This window comes from Corylus avellana, chromosome 2 (assembly GCF_965113065.1).
Source record: "Corylus avellana chromosome 2, dhCorAvel1.hap1.2, whole genome shotgun sequence".
Lineage (NCBI taxonomy): Eukaryota > Viridiplantae > Streptophyta > Magnoliopsida > Fagales > Betulaceae > Corylus > Corylus avellana.
In genome coordinates this window covers 9,271,790-9,290,657 of record NC_142491.1, presented here as the reverse complement: position 1 = coordinate 9,290,657, position 18,868 = coordinate 9,271,790, and the positions used below count along the sequence as shown (strand labels likewise).

The 18,868-nt window shown below is 34.1% G+C and overlaps 2 pseudogenes across 2 annotated transcripts; one reads left to right on the top strand and one right to left on the bottom strand.

Moving 5' to 3' along the window:
- The first annotated feature begins 5,218 nt into the window (after positions 1-5,218).
- LOC132172515 (uncharacterized) lies at positions 5,219-10,306 on the top strand (annotated as a pseudogene). Its single transcript, XR_015911303.1, has 3 exons — positions 5,219-5,562; positions 6,525-7,113; positions 10,226-10,306. The product of XR_015911303.1 is annotated as an uncharacterized LOC132172515 (transcript).
- LOC132185803 (plasma membrane ATPase 1-like) lies at positions 7,274-15,216 on the bottom strand (annotated as a pseudogene). The gene is made up of 22 exons (XR_015911437.1): positions 15,163-15,216; positions 14,607-14,726; positions 14,406-14,504; positions 13,597-13,734; positions 13,376-13,510; positions 12,881-13,060; positions 12,554-12,760; positions 12,285-12,404; positions 12,068-12,187; positions 11,736-11,856; positions 11,469-11,573; positions 11,225-11,369; positions 10,545-10,709; positions 10,219-10,457; positions 9,959-9,991; positions 9,897-9,901; positions 9,787-9,863; positions 9,468-9,642; positions 9,134-9,341; positions 8,637-8,818; positions 7,828-8,006; positions 7,274-7,566 (listed from the first exon to the last, which is right to left on the bottom strand). The product of XR_015911437.1 is annotated as a plasma membrane ATPase 1-like (transcript).
- Positions 15,217-18,868: the final 3,652 nt, after the last annotated feature.

The following is an 18,868-nucleotide window of genomic DNA, read 5'->3' as shown; positions in this document are numbered from 1 at the left end:
TTTTCTTTTATGAGTTTTCTCCACTTAAGGTAGCTGCTTCTTCTTCTTTTCTTTTCTTTTTTTCTTTTTTTTCTTCCTATTTTTTTTTTCCTTTTTTGTTTTTTTTTTTTTTAAAAAATTTTAATTTCAGTTTTTAATTTTTATTGTGTTACATTTTTAAACTAAGGGCATAGTTATATTTCTAGAAGTTGTAGGGGTAAAAACGGATATTTCATATGCTAGCCGTTGAAGTTTAAGAAAAAATCAAACTTTGATTGGAAGGGACCAATAAATGAACCCTACATTACAAATTTTAAAATGTGAGACTCATAATTTTTACACTTAAACATGTATATACTCAACATATTGTGATTAGGACTTTATCCATTAAGTAGTATATTAGTTGTAGTAATATTCAATAACCTTGAATTTGTTAATTCAATTTCATCTCTACTACTACTATGTAGTCTCTTGTGTTAAGCTATGAAGCTAATTAATAAACATATGAAAATATTATTATTATTATTAACTGTAACTCGACTTATTTAATTAAATAGGTCAGACGCCTCAACCATAATTTCTTAATTTCATGTTGGGTTAGGGGTGCAAAGGCGGTTACGGTTAGCGGTTAGTGGCAATAACCGCTAACCGTAACCGCCTTAGCGGTTAGTAGATTTTACTAACCGCAACCGCTAACCGCCTAGCGGTTAACGGTTAGCAGTTAACCGCCGGTTAGCGGTTAGCGAAATAGATAACCGCCCGCTAACCGCTTTTTTAAAATTGGGCTTTTTTTTTGGGCTTTTTGGGCTTTCTTTAGGGCTTTTTGGACTCTTTTTTTGGGCTTTTTTTTACCCTCATTTTTTTTCTTGTATTTTTAATATCTTCTTGGGCCCAATTGCTATAAAAAGAGCCCATATTGAAAAATAAAAAATATTTGACCCAAAATTTACATTTACTTATACTTTAAAAAAATTTCCTTAAATATTAAATCATAACCGGTTAATTATTTAAATTCTTATCATATTTACTTATAATATTTTTTCTTTGAATTGAACTTAATATCTAATGGTAAATGGTAATGTTCAAATTCCTAAATCCTAAATTCCTAAAGTATCTAATAATGCTTTAATTAAATTGTAGACTTGTAGTTATAAGTAATATATTGTTTAATTCAATTGAATCAATTGTGATTATCATTGTACATGAATCATATGATTAACTTGTAGACTTATGACTTTTGAGTTATGTCATATTATATATGTATTATTTATTATTATATAGTCATATGATTTAATGATCAAGTCATCATGTGATATAATCATATCAATTATAGTGATAATATATAAATTACTAAAATTATAATGATAATACATTAATACTTAAATTGTGTTTATAAGTAACACATTGATCATTGTTTAATCCAATGTCAATTACTTAATTTGATATTATACGAATCATACCATCATTGTACATTAATAATATGATTCACTTGAAGTCTTGAATAAAATATTTGAATTGTCATTGAATCATATGATTAAGTATTGATATTATACATTTATATTATTCATATACATATGTAGACTTATATAGACTTATAACATATATAGACTTATAAATTTATAACATACATTGGAAATAAGTCTCTAGATATTTAATTGTTGTATTAGTATGAATTAGTATACTTATGAGTTATGTCATATTATATATGTATAATTTGTTATTATATAATCAAATGATTTAATGATCAATCGCATATGATATAATCATATAAATTATAGTGATAATATATTAATACTCAAATTGTGATTTAATTATTTTTTAAAAAAAATTGTGATTTAATGATCAAGTGATTATGTTATTTGTATAAATATTTTTATAATTATAATTATAAAAATATATTATATAAAAAGGCGGTTAGCGGTTAGCGGTTACGGTTAGTAGACCCAATAACCGCTAGGCGGTTATAGCGGTTAGCGGTTAATGCGGTTAGACGGTTAGACGGTTAGGCGGTTGGCGGTTATAGCGGTTAGCGGTTAGCGGGCGGTTTTTAACCGCCCGCCTTTGCACCCCTAGGGTTCGTGTTGAATTCGTGACTCGTGTCAAAAATTGTTAGCCCCATCTTAGATTAGTTCAATGGTTTGTTGTCTTCAATTTTTGTCATATATTTCTGTTACGACAAGTATGAATCTCAAGTTGTTATACACATATGATAAAATCTTGACCATCTAATTTTAAGAGGGTGTTTAATAGTGTGTTTGTTAAACATCCACTCACCCTAAATACTATTGAAAAATGTTGGAGGTTAATATTTTTTTTTATATATTTGGCCTATATTCTCTTACAATCAACTATTAAATTTGTGGACTTGAATGGACTAATTTTTTGGGAAATATGGGTTTTGCTTGATTTTGGTGTTATGGAATCGTAGACTAGACTTATTACAATTGGACTCGATGGATTTGGAAAGGCCACTAAGGTTTTGGAAAAGGGAGAGTTGTTCATGGAGAATAGGGAGGGGCAACTGGTGTTGTGTGATCCTTTTACACAAACAAAAAAGAATCTTCAAATTGATTCCATTAAGAGAATGTTCCTAATTGTTCTCCACACACCAAGTTCGGTTGTAGTTGATGCGCGAGGTATGGCCATCTACATTGCCCTTTTCTTTGTTCCATTCATATTTAAGATTAGTGCAATATGCAAGCGGTAGGAGACATGTGAAAATCCTTTATTTTGAGAGATAAATGTAAAATTGGTCCATGTGGTTAGCCTAAATTATAAATTATTCCATGTGGTATAACAAATAATTTATAGGTTCCTGTAGTTGGCATAAATTACAAATGACACAAATTTCCTTGAAATTTCTTTTCAACCTACTATAATAAGTGACAAGTGTCATTCAATATCTTTGAGTTTTTCAAAAATTAATGTTTGGATTCCTAGGTTAGTAGAATAACAATAAATACCTACTAAAAATATTAAAAAAAAATTGTGAGAGATGACACTTGGCACTTATTGAAGTTGGTTGGAGGAAATTTCGTTCAATTGGTTTGGAGGAAGTTTATGTCCAATTACAAATCACTACCTGTGGTATAAAAAATAATTTATAGGTCCTTAGGTTATGTCAAAATAACAGTTTACTACATTAAATAAATTTTCGTTAAGTAACTTAACATAATTTATTACAGACACGACATACCCAATACAAACATGACACGTGTCATTCTGAATTTCTAGCTTTAAAAAATGACAACTATATAATTTTCTACATTATTTTAGAACACCAACTAAGATTACACATAAACCCTACTCCACGTGATACTGCTACAATAAATTAACCTATTATCTTTCATGCTTGGTTGGAGTGTCATTTGCTACGAAATAAAACTGCTCATATAATGAAAAGGGTGATCCTAATGTAACTTTAATTTTGGTTGCATCCGGGTGAAAATTTCCCTTAATCCATAATAATCCCAAGTTTAGAGAATATCATGCCGATTCCTTTTTACGCATTGGAAGCGTTTATCGTTGGCTCACCTCGACAGACCTCTAAGCCATTTGTTTCAATAATTTCATTCTCTCTACGACGTCAACTTTGCCATGTAGACAAAAATTTCCCCGCCAATACCAAAAAAAATCCGTTATCTTTTTTGATTGAAATATATTTTTTTTAGAAAGTTTTTGGACTAAAAGACTAATAGAAATAACAATTTGATAAGCATGAAAAACCAATGTAGTAAAATTGTCATTGTTAAATGAAAAGAGTTATTTTGCATTTTTTCAACGTACTTTACTGACATGACATGTTTTTTTTAAAAAAAAAAAAAAAAAGCCTGGATAACTTTTTGATAAAGCTGCAAATCACAATTCACAAGTAATAAAATGATATTTAACCTTAATTGCTAGTTTTGAAATAGTCAATGACAAGTCTATTGCATAATAAAGATCAAAAACCACATCAAGGGTGAGGGCTGAGGGCACAGCCCCAATATTGGATGGTTAGATAATATGCAATTTCTTTAAAAATTGTTTAATTCCCTAGATTTAGATAAAACCCTCCCAAATCTTCCTCTCCCAGCTACCCTATATTTTTCCTAAACTACCATGGGTGGGCAAGATATTGATAGCTCTCAATCCATCCTTATTCTTATTTTCTTTTCACATATTTCTCAGCGTGGTACTCGTAATATAATTTTATTCAATATTTATCCAATAATACTGATGTGGTTCTCATAACTAATCATTAGATTGATCTTTATTAAATAAAATAAAAATAGTAATTAGTTGAGAATACCACATTAGTATTGCTGCCTTCAAAAAAAAAATCTCTCTTTTTTTAGAGGTAAGTCCACGATTGAAACAAGAAATTTACTCGGTAAAATAGCCTAAGGATTACAAAGAATCTTTATCCAGTATGGCAATATTGCTAAATTGCAAGGAACAAATATTGCAAAGATGTTTATTTGTTATAAACAAATAAATACCGGAATATTTACAATTTTTTTTTTTTTTTTTTTTTTTTATAATAAAAAAATTTGCGTATCTTGAAGATTTTGACAAGATTTATTGAAAAATTATAATGAAAATTGGTAATTGAAAGAAATTGAAAATTCGATACATTTAATTGAAATTTTTTGAATTTCAAAATACTTTCAAAACAAGTGAAAATTAAAGAATTTTTTTAAAAAATTTTCCTATAATAAACACATGCTAATTGAGAGCAACTTCTATACCGTCGTAGCACAAACCCATTCCTTTTTGCTTCCCAATTAGGAGGTGACATTTAAGCCCATCATACTAAACCTAAGCTTAGCAAAAAAACACAGTCGCACTTAATCATACCAAATATGAGCCAAAAAAAACTTAAGAAACTAATTAAGTTTTTTCTTTTTTTTAAAAAAAAAAAAAATAGAAGTAGTGGCTACCCCAAGTAAGAGAAGGGATGGCCACCGAGCCACCCCAAAGGAAGGTCAAGTGCGGGTGGCTCAAGGGTGGCCCACGGGGCGGTGGCCCCAGCCCACGGGGGTGGCACTTAGCCACACCAAAATATGGTTGGGGGTGGCATGCGAGACACCCTTAGGTCATGGGGTGGCGTAGATCTTCTAAAAAATATTTTCAATGCGATCGGTGCACAAAAAATCCTTGCTTTGTGCCCACTATTCAGAGGTCGCCACGTCAGTTTGGAACACATTTAAAAAAATACACAACCACACCCGATTAAATTTGAAAAAAATCTTTGTCCTAATATGGCTTAGATTAGCCAAGAGGAATGCCGGCAAGAATCAGACAAGAGTGCATAATCAGCTAGCGGTTATGGTTCTATAACCCTGGACGACAGTCGTGGTATGCTATGAAGGTGGAACAACGCTAAGCAGAACAGAGCAGAAGTTTGGGAAGAATGTCAATCTATCTGCCGGAGGAGGTGGTGGTGAAAATATTCTCAACGCTGCGCACAAAATCCCTAATCCGATTTAGATGCGTCTCCAAAACCTGGCATGAAATTATAGGAAACCTAGATTTCCTCTCCCAAAATCTCCTCAACCGCTCCATTCTTGTCGCCCAATCATCCTCTCCTTCTCCTCAGAGGCAGAGAAAAATCCGACGACGAAAATGAAGTATTCTCTTTTCTGTCTTAGAGCATCTCCAGCAGTATTATGTAAAGTAGCTAATGAAAAAGTACAATTCTCTATTTTAACTGCTCATTTTTTCGTATACACTCCAACAGATTATCTATTCTATTCTCTATTTGATTAAAATATTATTTTTTCGATTTTTTTTTTCTTAAACTCTCCCTCTCTCTCATGATTCTCCGCCACAGTTCTCATGGAAGAGATTGAGATGAGATTTCAACCGAACGGAGAATTCAATTTTTTTTAAAAAAAAAATTGTTTTCTTAAACACACTCTCTCTCTCCTCTCTTCTCATGGAAGAGAGAAGGGTTCAACCGAGCAGAGAAGACAATTTTGCAGAAAAGAAAGATGGAGGTTTCAACAAAAAATTTTCCACCAAAACGATGCCAGCGTTGTGAATCTAGAAAGTGAAACCCTAGAAAAATGATGAAGAGAAAGATCCTCATTTATTCAGAGAGCGTTGAGAGATAGAGAGAAGAGAGAGAAAAACATTAAAAATTTTGAACATTTTGCTACAGTAAATAACTACTTTTTGCTATTCAATGTAGTAAAGTATGTAGTTTAGCTACTCTGGAGCTAATCTGCTAGACACAAAAAAATGCTCAAAATAGCTAAATATAACTATTATGAGCATTTTAACTACTCTGCCGGAAATGCTCTTACGAGACCCTCGACTGTGTCAGTGTCTCTCAGAGCCCTTTTACTACTCATTTCAGCTTCATTTTCGTCGGTTCCTGTAAGGGCTTACTTTGCATCTACGATTTCCATACCGAAGGCGTATTTCTCTGGAATCCCGTCACACCATTTGTAGGACTCAGGGCTCTCCCGCCCATGCCCGAGCATGCTAATTCGTTTGGGGACTGACTCGAGATCTAACGACTTCAAGGTGGTGAGAATTCGTTGATCTTTGCTTCAAAGAGAGCATTTACAGAGCCATGCGGAAGTATTCAGCTTAAACGGCGGATCTTGGAGAGTGATTGACCTACCCGAACCCATGCTCCCTTTTTGGGGCAATCAAAGCTTTCCGCGGACAGTGGCGTTAGATGGGGTTTTTATCTGGTGGATGTCGGATCATAAGATCGCTGCTTTTGACTTCAGCGACGAGGTGTTACGATTGACGCCGCTTCCGGATGCTTCTCATCTCCATCTTCTCTCGGGGGAGGATGATGGGAATAGTATTATAACCTTGTTAAACGCGCATGTCGCTTTGTTGGCTTTTTCTGATTCTAAAATGAATGCAACACGTCCTTTGGAGATATGGGTTTTGCTCGAATTTGGTGTTAAGGAATCGTGGACTATACTTACTACAATTGGACTCCCAATGGATTTGGAATGGCCACTGGGGTTTTGGAAAAATGGGGAGTTGTTCATAGAGAATAGCGAGGGGCAACTGGTGTTGTTAATCCTTTTGCACAGCCAATAAAGAATCTTCAAATTATTGATGCCACTAAGAGAACGTTCCAAATTGTTCTCCACATGCCGAGTTCGGTTGCGGTCAATCCATGAGGTATGGCTGCATGCCCTGCCCTGTTCTTTTGTGTCTTCCATTTGTGTTTTCTGCTCTCTTTTTTTTTTGTTTGTTTAGATATGTATGTTTGGTACTAGTGTTGCTTTGCCTTTTGAGTGTTACATTACTGTGTAAATGTTTGCTTTAGCAGGCTTGATAGAATAAAAAATGTGATGTTCATTAGTTCATGAAAGCAAAAACAGGATGTTGGGATTGTCATCACATAAAAATATAGGCATTTGTTGATACACTACAGGATATCAACCATTATTGGTTTAGTTCTTTATTACTTTCATAATAAAGACATAAAAGTGATTAATGAAATCATGAAGAGAGAACATCATCAAGAACACAAATTAGACAGTGTAGTGCTGGTTGACTGCATCAATGTCTAAACCCCGCAGCTTGGCAAATGACTCAACCTTGCCTTTCAGAGTGTGAAGTTCCCTCAACCTGCAAAAATAAAAGAAAGGGCATTAAGAAAGAAGAGCAAAGAAATTAAACTAAGGATGCTAGTTAAATTTATGCGTTAAACGTATACTTAAGCGTTACAAAAACGCAAAAGTAAGCAGATAAATAAAGCTACATATTGGGTTGAATGCTAGTTCCAAACATACTGTAAGATCCAAATTAATGGATATGCATAATATGGTTAGGAATTAGTGGAACCTTTGTATTTGAGATACTTGTCAGTACTTTCAGTAGAAGACTAACCTTGCAATCTCTGCACGCCTTTTAGCTTCTTCTGCCATAAGACTAATGTCCCTAAAAGTGTGTCTTTCAGAAAACCTTTTTGTTTCAGCAGACTGGAGGCCGTGTAATGTTCTCTGCTCTGTTGCCCAGGCAGCCTCTCGAGCTTCCTTTCCAAAGTTCTTTTTGTTGGTAAATGCAGTCTGGTAAACACATAAATAGGTGTTCATATTAGTATTAGTTCTATAGAACTAACAATAATGGCAAAGTCAGGATGTTAAAGACACCATAATTGTATAGATAGAGGAAATTCTGTAGAAGTTTCTTGAGTAAGAACTTTAAAAATGCTTTATGAATAAATTTGTGATATTCTATCAATTCTAGAGTATTGTCTGTTAAGCTTTTGGTACAAGTGACGATTTAATATAGTATCTGAGCAACAGTCTTGAATTTGAACCTTGTCTCCATCATTCACCTCTCATTTATGAACATTTCACGTGTTAGACTTCACTTATTATGAGGAAATTTGAGCTTACACGTAAAAGGAGTGTTGAAACATTAATTTAATGGACAAAGTTTTTTTTAATAGCAGGGAGAAAGTTTGAATAAATTTTATTAAAAACTTATGTGCATCTCACATGAATTTAAAAAAAAGGAACACATGTCACTTTTATAGATTAGATTGAAGGAAATTCCTCCAACTCAGTTTGGAGGAAAACTTTGTCCTTAATTTAATAATTAAATCAATTAGTTCCTATTCCCTTATAAATTTTTGAAATTAGTAGTGATTTAATATTGTTGGGTCATCGTATCAACACTTTAGTTTCACTTACTTTTTGGTCTACCATTAGATTCGAGGCTCGCCCACTTATTGCATATCGGACTGCAAATTTCAAGGGATCAAGCAAGAAATAAGTCAGAATATTGAAGATCCAAATGACACCTGTCCAACCCCAACCAATTTTTCTTATTCCAGCGAATTTCCAAGTTGCAGTGGCAGATATTACTGTTGCAACTTGCAAAGATGAGTCCAAGTCATTGACATCACTTCAGGAAAGGAACATAAAAGCTTATGAAGTATATCAGATGTGGAATTAATTATGAGACAGCAATGACATTGCATGATCCACCAAATAGATTTGCACAGGGTTTTAGTCAATTGTAACTGAAACTTTTCAATGCCTTGGAATGAAAGATCATTCCACTTCCAATGACTTGGCTTTAGAAAGTTCTGAAGAAAATTTAGAAATTTTGTACTAGAAGCCATGTTCTTTTTCTGTATGTATCAGTTGTAAGCATGTTTCTCCAAACTAAACCCATTTTGCAGAACAAAAAAAGTTAAAATTCTGTACCAGTTGAGCTATGGCAAAGGCAGTCAGGAGCAAAAACCCAGGTCGTTCCATAAAAGACCAGCCCCTAGAGCGAGTCACAAATATTAATGCCTGGCTGATGGTGCTGACTTGAAGATACACAGCAGATGCAATCATTTCATTACGATTACTAATTTGATTGCCATTGAAATTGCTCATACTGACATTCTTCAAATGAAAATGTTACTGCAAGAAAAAAAAAAAAAAAAAAAAAAAAAAAAAGGTATAAATTGTTAGGGAAATATATATATTTCAATGACAATGACAATCTCTTATTTCAACGAGGGAAATTACCTGGAAGAATTTTCTTTCTAAGAAGGAGGATTCAAAAGCTGCACCGAAGAATATGACAGTCATTAGAGCCAGGTAACCACCAGAACAATCCCTGTTGCAAAAATTTCACTGAGTTTCCAGCTGTCAGGAAGTGGAGAAGGCTTGACCCTGTCTTTGGATATTGTCATGATAGTACCTGTAAGCAGGCTAACAAAGTCAAATAACAACCAAAAATGAAGGAGTTCATGTGATAGGAATATGAAAAATAAGAAGTAGAAAGATTTTTTTTTTTTTAAATCGTTAAATATATGACAAGAGTTTACGAAACCAGCAAGCTAACCATCATTAAGAATGGCGATTACAAGAACCATGAAAGGAGGGAAGTCAAATTTCCAGATGATATTCAGCAGCAAAAACCTAGCTGTTAGACAAATATCAGTAGTAAATGACACAAGCTTGACAGTAGAATGCACTTTTCATGTACATGAATCTAGCTTAAATGGAAAGCTTACCACAATACGTATACTGATAGACACAGCATATATCTGGAGAAAGGGGAGTAAAGATAAAGAATCTCAGCATTTAATCTAACACAAGTATGGCTTATACCAATACTTCGATTATATCTATATGACTAGAATGATGTGACAGTGATGGTAAAAATCAACTTTTGGATCAACAATTTTTTGATTTTTACTGTCACATCATCTTATAATAGTCTACTAAACAATATTTTTCTATCTTTGAATGCGTGTAGTAATTGTTACATTACCGTGTAGTTTTTCATTCTCTAGAAGATTGCACGGCTGGTCAAAACAGCACTAATGATTACGCTCAACCCTGGTTCTGTTAGAACAATATCTGAAGCACTGCGGGCAGCATCTGTGGAATCTGCCACTGCAATTCCTATGTCGGCTTTCTTCAAGGCAGGTGCATCATTTACTCCACCACTAGTCATTCCACAAATGTGCTTTCTAGCTTGTAATCTACTCACAATCTCATATTTATGTTCTGCAGGAGAGAAGTATATGTGATTAGAAAACTTTGCGAAAAATCGAGTTTGAAGGAGCTTCCTAGATCATTAACCACCAGACTGACCGGGAAAGACGCCGGCAAAACCATCAGCTTGCTCAATGAGCTCATCAATGGGAAGAGCAGCAAGATCCCCACCCTTATGGTCACCAAGCAGAGATGAAGAGGGGTACATGTTTGTGCCCATTCCAAGCCGTCTTCCTGTTTCCTTGCCAATTGCAAGTTGGTCACCTGCAGGAGTTATAGATCGAGGGGTACACTATTCATATGTAGGTATCTCGAAGAAACTTTTCTCATAATTAGAATAATTAGAATGTATATAACCAAACCATATACCGGTTTGTCCTAGTATGGAATGAACTTATAATCATGGAATCGACTCGATCATCATATTAGAGATTTTAAGGTTCATAATAACCCTAGCCCAATATTTCAATTTTGAATATTTTATTTAAGCTACTGTTGACTTAAATATTTTTAGCTTTCATATATATATATATATATATATATATATATATATATATATATATATATATATATATATTTTTTTTTTTTTCTTTTTCCTTCTTCTAACTAGACGTTTCTCTTGCATGCTTCATGTGTACCAAAAAAAATAATAATTGGTTCTATAATCATAGACAATTCTGGTATGTTATGAAGGTTGATTATTATTAAGAGAGAATTTTTTTTTTTTTTTATGAATTTTCATATCTCAAAGGTCCAAAAGGAAGGTTAAAGGCACACACCAGTGATCATTTTAACACTCACACCCAGGTCCAAAGCTCTTCTAATTGTTTCAGCACTGTCATGGCGAGGAGGGTCAAAAAGAGGTAGAAGGCCAACAAACTCCCAGGGGCCACCAGGACTTTCTTTGGTTCCAGCAGGTACTTCCTAAAAAAAAAAAAAAAAAAAAAAAGACCAGATTTTCTCAAAATATACAGAGAAGAAAAAGTATACAAGACAGCGAATAGGCTTTGAGAGACTGATAACCTGGCGAGCAATTCCAAGGGAACGTAGGCCACGTTCTGCAAACTTGTCAATGATTGCATGTACCCTCCGTTCGATTTCTGATTTGTTATGCGCCAGATTGAGAATCTGCATAGAACGTGGAAAAATATGCTTTTTTCAAATCACAGGCAACGGTGCGTTTTTAAAGGTTAAACTGTGATTTTACCAGATGTTTAACTGCGTTTTCAAATAGCACATTTTAAAATCGCAAATTCAAACGAATACTTGTTGGAAATTTTTAAGTTATACCTGCTCTGGTGCACCTTTGCTGACTCTGCATTTTACCAGCACCATCAATGTAGGTAAGTGCAGTCCTTTTATCAGTTGGATTGAAGGGTAGGAAGTGAACTTCTTGGATTCCGGCTCACGCCTATAGAATTGTAGTAGACTCAATTGAATTCAAGGTAAGCAATCATTTTCAATGCCAAACATCTAATAATCCATAAGAGTGTGTCCATCATGTTGTAAAATATACCAAATACAGTGAAAGATTCAAGAACTCTTTGCAGACAACAAGGGAAACAACCAAAATGCTGGTGAAGACATTGTAAGACACTGTAGAAGCAGTAAATATCTAATACCTCCTTAGGGTCTGCCAACATTGAAACAATTGCAGCATCAATGGCATCTTGGTTCTCTAACCTTGATGCTCTTGCAGCCATAAGTACAACCATATCCTTGTCAACACCTTTGGCGAAAACCTGTAATGACATGGATAATGTCAAAATTCTTCGAAGCAAATGCAGATTGTGTTTCACAATTGGAGAAAAAAGAAACAAGAGGGACCAAGAGGATAACCTCAATCATATTTTTATCAACCGTAAGCTTGTTAAGTGTCAGTGTGCCTGTTTTGTCACTGCATAGTACATCCATTCCAGCCATTTCCTCAATGGCTGTCATTCTCTTTGTTATGGCACCCTGCACAACACACAGATTCCCATTGTCCAAGAATATTCAGAATTGAAAACCATTAATTCATTCATATGCACTATCAAGATAAGCCCCTTTTATTATCATTGTAAACTTAATTCCAAATCAATCTAGAGTGTGGCTGTGGCTTCACAAACCTGCTGTGATAATCGATGCGAACCTATCGCCATTGCAACCGAAAGAACGGTTGGCATTGCAATTGGTATGCCCCCAATTAGTAGGACGAGTAGGTTATCGATGCCGACATGGTATTCCTTCTTGTGAATCGCATATATCACGATGATTTCAATAGCCATCCCAATAGCAATTGAACAAATGCAGAAGTTTCCGATTGCCGTTAAAACCTGAAAAATAAATAAATAAATAAAAATTGTTATGATTTGGAGAAAGTCTAAGAATGCTGTTTAAAACACTCAAAAAGTTTTGGCTTGACATTATGGAGATAAATTTTTTTGTAAATGGACCTGCTGGAAATGTCCAACGTGTGTGGTGTTCTCCACAAGATGAGCTGCCTTCCCAAAGAAAGTGTGAACTCCAGTTGCAATAACAACTGCTTCAATTTCTCCTTGTTTACATGTTGAACCTGAATAAACCCCATCACCTGGATTTTTTGTTACTGGAAGAGATTCCCCAGTAAGAGCAGACTGCAAGTGACAGTCAAATATGTTAAATTCAGGAGGTCAAATACTAGGGAAGAATATGTTGTATATATGTCAAATGTAAAAGTGAATGTTCATACAGAATCAAATCGTAAATTTTTAGTGGCTATTTCAAAATGAGTCCTGTTCAATACATTTGTCTAAGGTTATTTCAAGTTAATTAGAGTAGCATTATTTTCCCCATCTGATTGCAGACTCTAGAGATTTCAGACTAAGGAACAGAGAGATTTCATACCAAGATATTTACCATGATGTCCATATTATGTTTGAGAAAGATCATATTTTTTTGTTAATAATAACCTGATCAATTTTCAGAGGATCTCCTTCAAGAAGACGCGCGTCAGCAGGAACAATGTCACCAAGTTTGATACTGATTATGTCTCCAGGAACCAGCACTGCAGCATCTTCTTCACTCCATCTTCCATCACGCAATACCTAATTAAGTAAGAATAATAAAAGTAAAGACAAGGCAAGATGGAGCTGTCAAGAAGTTAAGAATATCAGTCTACAAAGAAAAAGACCTTGGCTTTTGGGGCCAAGCGTGCCATAAGAGCAGCAGCTGCATTTCCAGCATTGTTTTCCTCTATGAAACTGATGGTGGAGTTGATAATTAGTAAGATTATGATGCCAACGAAGTCATGAAAATCTGAACCTTTGTCCTGCACAAATAAGGTTTTGTCAACATTGTCTCCAAACTAATTGACTGAAGAACAAATTTGACCATTCAACTTAAATTGAGGAATTACTATAGGAAAATCAAATTAAGGAAGTCATGATTTCAGTGTTACTACTCGTAATTGAACTAACATCTTCAAGTAAGAGTAGTCATATTCGTGAAAGACAGAGTAATGCTATTTAGGGTCTGTTTGGGTGTGCATTTGAGGGGCCTAAAAATGCGTTTAACACTCAAAAATTCTGTTTGAAGAAAAAAGTATCAATTTGGTAAAAAAAATTAAAAAAGCTTTTAAGGGTCTAAAAAGCTTAAAAATTGCTAAAACGCACTTTTGGAAAAAGCTTAAAAATGAATCTTTTGCCAAAAAACGCTTTCTGATTTAAAAAGCTCTATTTTTCAAACATGCTCTTAGTAGACTGCTATACGATTGCCATATAACTTGATGATTTGACAGTGAAAATCAGCACTTGTAAAAGACTAATTTTCATTGGAACGTCATCTCAGCTGCATGACAATTATATAACAGTCTACTAAATAGAATTACTCTATTCGTTAACACATTTTTTGAGGTCTCTGGGTCAGTGTCATATGGCTAACCATAGTATAAAAAAACATTAGTAGATAACGATGAGAAGTTGAAGAATCATATAGGCTTACCCCTCCATGTGCAAGAGCAATGGCCATGATAGCTGCAGCTTCCATGACCCATGATAAAGGATTCCACATAAAGCCTAGAAACTTCAGTATTTTGTTTTCCTAGAGCAGGATAGAAGAGTAGAAAAGAACCCAATCAATGAGGGAGACAGAGCAAGCAGTGATGGAAAAATAAAGATGAAAACTGAACATTGCTTTTCTAACCTTTTTCTCTTCAAGTTTGTTGTATCCAAACAAATCCAATCGCTTTTGAACTCCATCGGAGGTCAAACCCTCTCTTGTACATGTAAGATGCTCAAAAACTTCTTCAAGGGGTATGTTCTCCTACATGAAGCAACTTCCAATTTAGCAAATTGCTTTACACCAAACAAATAAGATTAGAGTAGTGAAAACTTCTTTGAATTCCCATCTTTTTCTTCTCCCTTTGGGAAATTCAAATTATCAGCTTGATGCAGCTTGAATTTAAACATAAAAAGTCTATCTTCTGTTGAATTTTTCCAATATAAATATACTTCAAGAAAAAAAAATGGCTGTTTATGGCAGAAACAAGTTTTTTCTGCATAAAACAAAATCCAGACATCAAAGTTGTACATGTAACTTTGAAGGCAACAACATTTGGCTATATTATTTTCCATCTTCAGAAAGAAGCAAAAAAGAAAAGAAAAACAATATCAAGCAACCACACACCTTCATCACTAAGAGCTTTTTATCATGGTAAATTTGGGCATGCCATAACAGTCAAGTGATTTCAAGCACATACCAGATCAACAGCTTCCCTATTAACATCATCAAGGGAACGGGGCTTGTCAACCATTTTGGATTTCCTTAAGCTTCAATGCTCCACCAAGCAAGTTGTTTGAAGAGAATCTGCATGGTCAGATAGTTCATTAAATCTCATATATGCACTACTTTTCTACTGAGTTTGCTAATCCATGAACAAATTAGCTGCTGCTACTTCTTATTTCATTTCCAATTGTATATATTTTTGGTCATTCACATCAACTTCTTCTTGATTTAATCTACTGTGTTTCTGTTCTTGGAAAAAGTTCAAAACTAAAATCTATTATCTCCTTTTCTTTCTGTTAAAGCAGAAGCCCCAAAAACAGAACTCAACTTTTTACTAATCCCATAACTCAGTGACATAATTAATAGCAAACTCTCAGTAACTAACACACACACACACACAACAGTAAGAAAAAAAATAGAAAAAAGAAATGCACTTCTTGCATTTGTTTTTTTAATCGAGTATCCCTTGGACTAGATTTCTAGGAAACCGTGCAAAACATTCCCTCATACGAGTCAGGTAAAGCTCAGGCTTTCTCCTTGAGGGTGGGCCCCAAAAAAATTGTTTGCACTCAAGGAGGGTCAAACCTTAGACTTGATGTTTTCCCGAGACACTTGTGCCGAATAACTTACCACTCAAGCCAACCCAAATCTGGTATTCAAAATCGACCAATCTCAGTAGAAAAACAAAAACCCAGAAAATATAATTACATAGTGGTACCTATAGAAACTTATCAGTCCCAATTCTTCAGCATAAAAGATTACAAATCCACCCTCTGAAGCTCCTTTGATCCTGGGATTCAAAAAGTTGGAAAGAGTGTTCCAAGAATGGCGCTAAAAGAGATATAATATATATATAGACGTACTTGCACCACCCATCAACACCAGTTTGAATTGCCCAAACTAGCATTACTGAGAATAAACAAAGAATAAAAAACAATTGCTGGAAAAATGGATTGACTTCGTCCATATGGTAGAATCCGATGCGATTGGCTTGTGGGCATCGCCGGCCGCCAGCTTCAGCCGTTTGGGCTGTAATAACCCAAGCTCACTCACAACACAGAATTTTCAAATGGTAGTTAACTTTTCCTCCGTGGAGATCCTTGGAACCAACGTTCATCCGTACAGCACACATAATAAGTGGAGAAAAGACAAGAAATGCTTTTGTTTCTTTGTTAATTTTTTTTTTTTTTTTCTAAGTCCTCCAATTATACAACAAAAATAAATAAATAAATCAACCAATCTTAGTGCATTTGAGTGTTAAGAATCTGGATTTTTTACTTAGGAGGTGGAGACCAAACTATAGCCTATTACAAGACAATGTCTCCTCTCATTTTAAGAATCTGGCAAATTCACATTGCGAGATAGAATGAGTACTATTCCTATTGTGCGTGCGAAATATATATATATATATATATATATATATATATATATATATATATAAAATTTAATTGGACACTATTTTTAGGAATAAACATTCTATAAGTGCCTAATCATCCTAGCAGAACTATGAGGGTGGTGCGACCACCATTGGAGTCATTAGGGATGGCCACGACCACCTCCAATTGCACCGGGTTGGGGTGGTCGTTCAATCTTCATTGACCAAGAAATGCAAAGTGCATGTCCATGGCAACAAGAAATGGTTTTCCTTTCTAAATCGAGACCTCGACATTTTCTTCAAAGTCCTTATCCCAAAGAAAAGAAAACTGAGGAGAGAGTGGGTCACCGAGGGGTTGAATTGTGACCGTTATATCAGCACACTATGAGATAATTGTGGATTTGTGGAATAAAAATATAATTATGTAGCGTTACTCTTTAGAAAAAACCTTATTTATTTATTTTTTATTTTTTTCAAATTTAGAACCAAATTTTAGGATTGTTTGGGAAGAAAAATCAGATTTTCTTTTAGATTTTTCAAAAGGTCTTTACATACATATCAATCTTTTTTGGAAATCTCAGGGCGTTAAAATATTTATTTAAATTCACTATTTTTATCAGCTTAATCTTTTATAAGATAATTGATACTTTTACATCATATCAAAACAAAGGTCTTCGGCTCAAATTTGGTCTCCGTAATTTACTTCACATCTCAATTAAAATTGTTCACCTATTGTATGGTTTTGCGAGGCAACAAGTGAAGGAAACGTTAAAAGATTAATTTATTGCTTTTAATCGGTTTATCCGTTTAAAATAAGTAATGATTTCACGTAAGGATCACTCATTTTGCTTTCCGGATTTTTTTTTTTCTTTTTAATTTTGACATAGCACATTTGCATTAATAATGCATCCATTCGATTGGATTCCACCATGAATTTTATGTGAGATCTACCATTATATATGTATAAGTAGGAAACATTGTTCATGCATGGAATACTAAGTGGTGTTCTTGTTTTTGTTTTGTGTTATTTATTTATTTATTTATTTTTGTTACTTTCCTTTTAACTAGAAGGAAGAGGTTCAAAGAATGGTTGGAAAAAGAAATTTAAACCATATAAGACTACTACAAAACAGAAGCTGTCGCCGTCAACATCTCTACAAAGAAAGTTCCTGTTGATTGTTTCATGTGCACCTCAGATTTTATTTATTATTATTATTATTATTATGGTAATCTGCTTTTTCTTTGTCCCTTTGGTGACATCTGGATGTATAGACTTATAGTATAGGTTGGCTACTTTGATCAATGACAAGTGGCATGGGCACACAAGCAAGGGAATTGAACTGGAATTTTAATTTGATTTTTGATTTTTGATTTTTTTTTTTTTTTTTAAAAAGACTTTGTAGTTAAGTAGTTAGTACATATGTAGTACACAAAGGATTTATAAGTAATCTCCCAAAATAAATGGCCTAAAAGTAACATGGACTTGTACAAGCAAACGGTAACATAAAAGCAAATATTAGCAAGTAAAATTAAAAGATTACATCTGAAAAAACTTCAAGGCCCAACTAGAGAGCGATTAACGGGAGTGTCACGAACCCCATTAAAGGAGTTGACTTTCTATCTAACTCAAAAGCATAATTTCCAAAACACCCAGAATCCATGTTTGTCCAATGCAACAATCTCTGTATGTTGGAGTAAAACAAACTCTAATTGGTTTCAGCTTGATCATGTAAGTGATCCAAAAACAAGAAAGCAAGTTGGGGTGACAACCCTCTAATTTAGGATCACATCCTAAATTCACACATGAATATGGACATGAAATGGATTGATAGTGATAAAATTATATTGGAATAAAGAAACACAAACATTTTCATGCCAAATTTGAAGATGCTCATAAAATCTGACTTAGATAGTAAATGAGAAAGATAGAATTGAGGTATACCATAAGTTCAAATCTTAATCTTACTTCTATCAAGGATAAGTGTTAGGTTACATAAAGTCTGGTTTGTATTTGACCCAGTTTTCACCCGACCCAGTTCGACGTTGGAAGCAATATAGTTTAAATGAAATTTTTTATAAAAATTTTTTTAACCCATTCCAGTGTTTTGATCTAGTTGGAGATTGTATTTATAGTCGCTTATGATTTTAGGGGTTTATATAGATATAAACTTTATAGATGTAGCCCTTAATGGTGAACCACGTCTTTGTGTTTGTGATTACTTTCCTTTTTTGGTATTCTTATTTTTACATCTTGCTGATTCTGAAAGATAAGATAAAGAATTTGCCTAACCAAAACAAAGTTCAA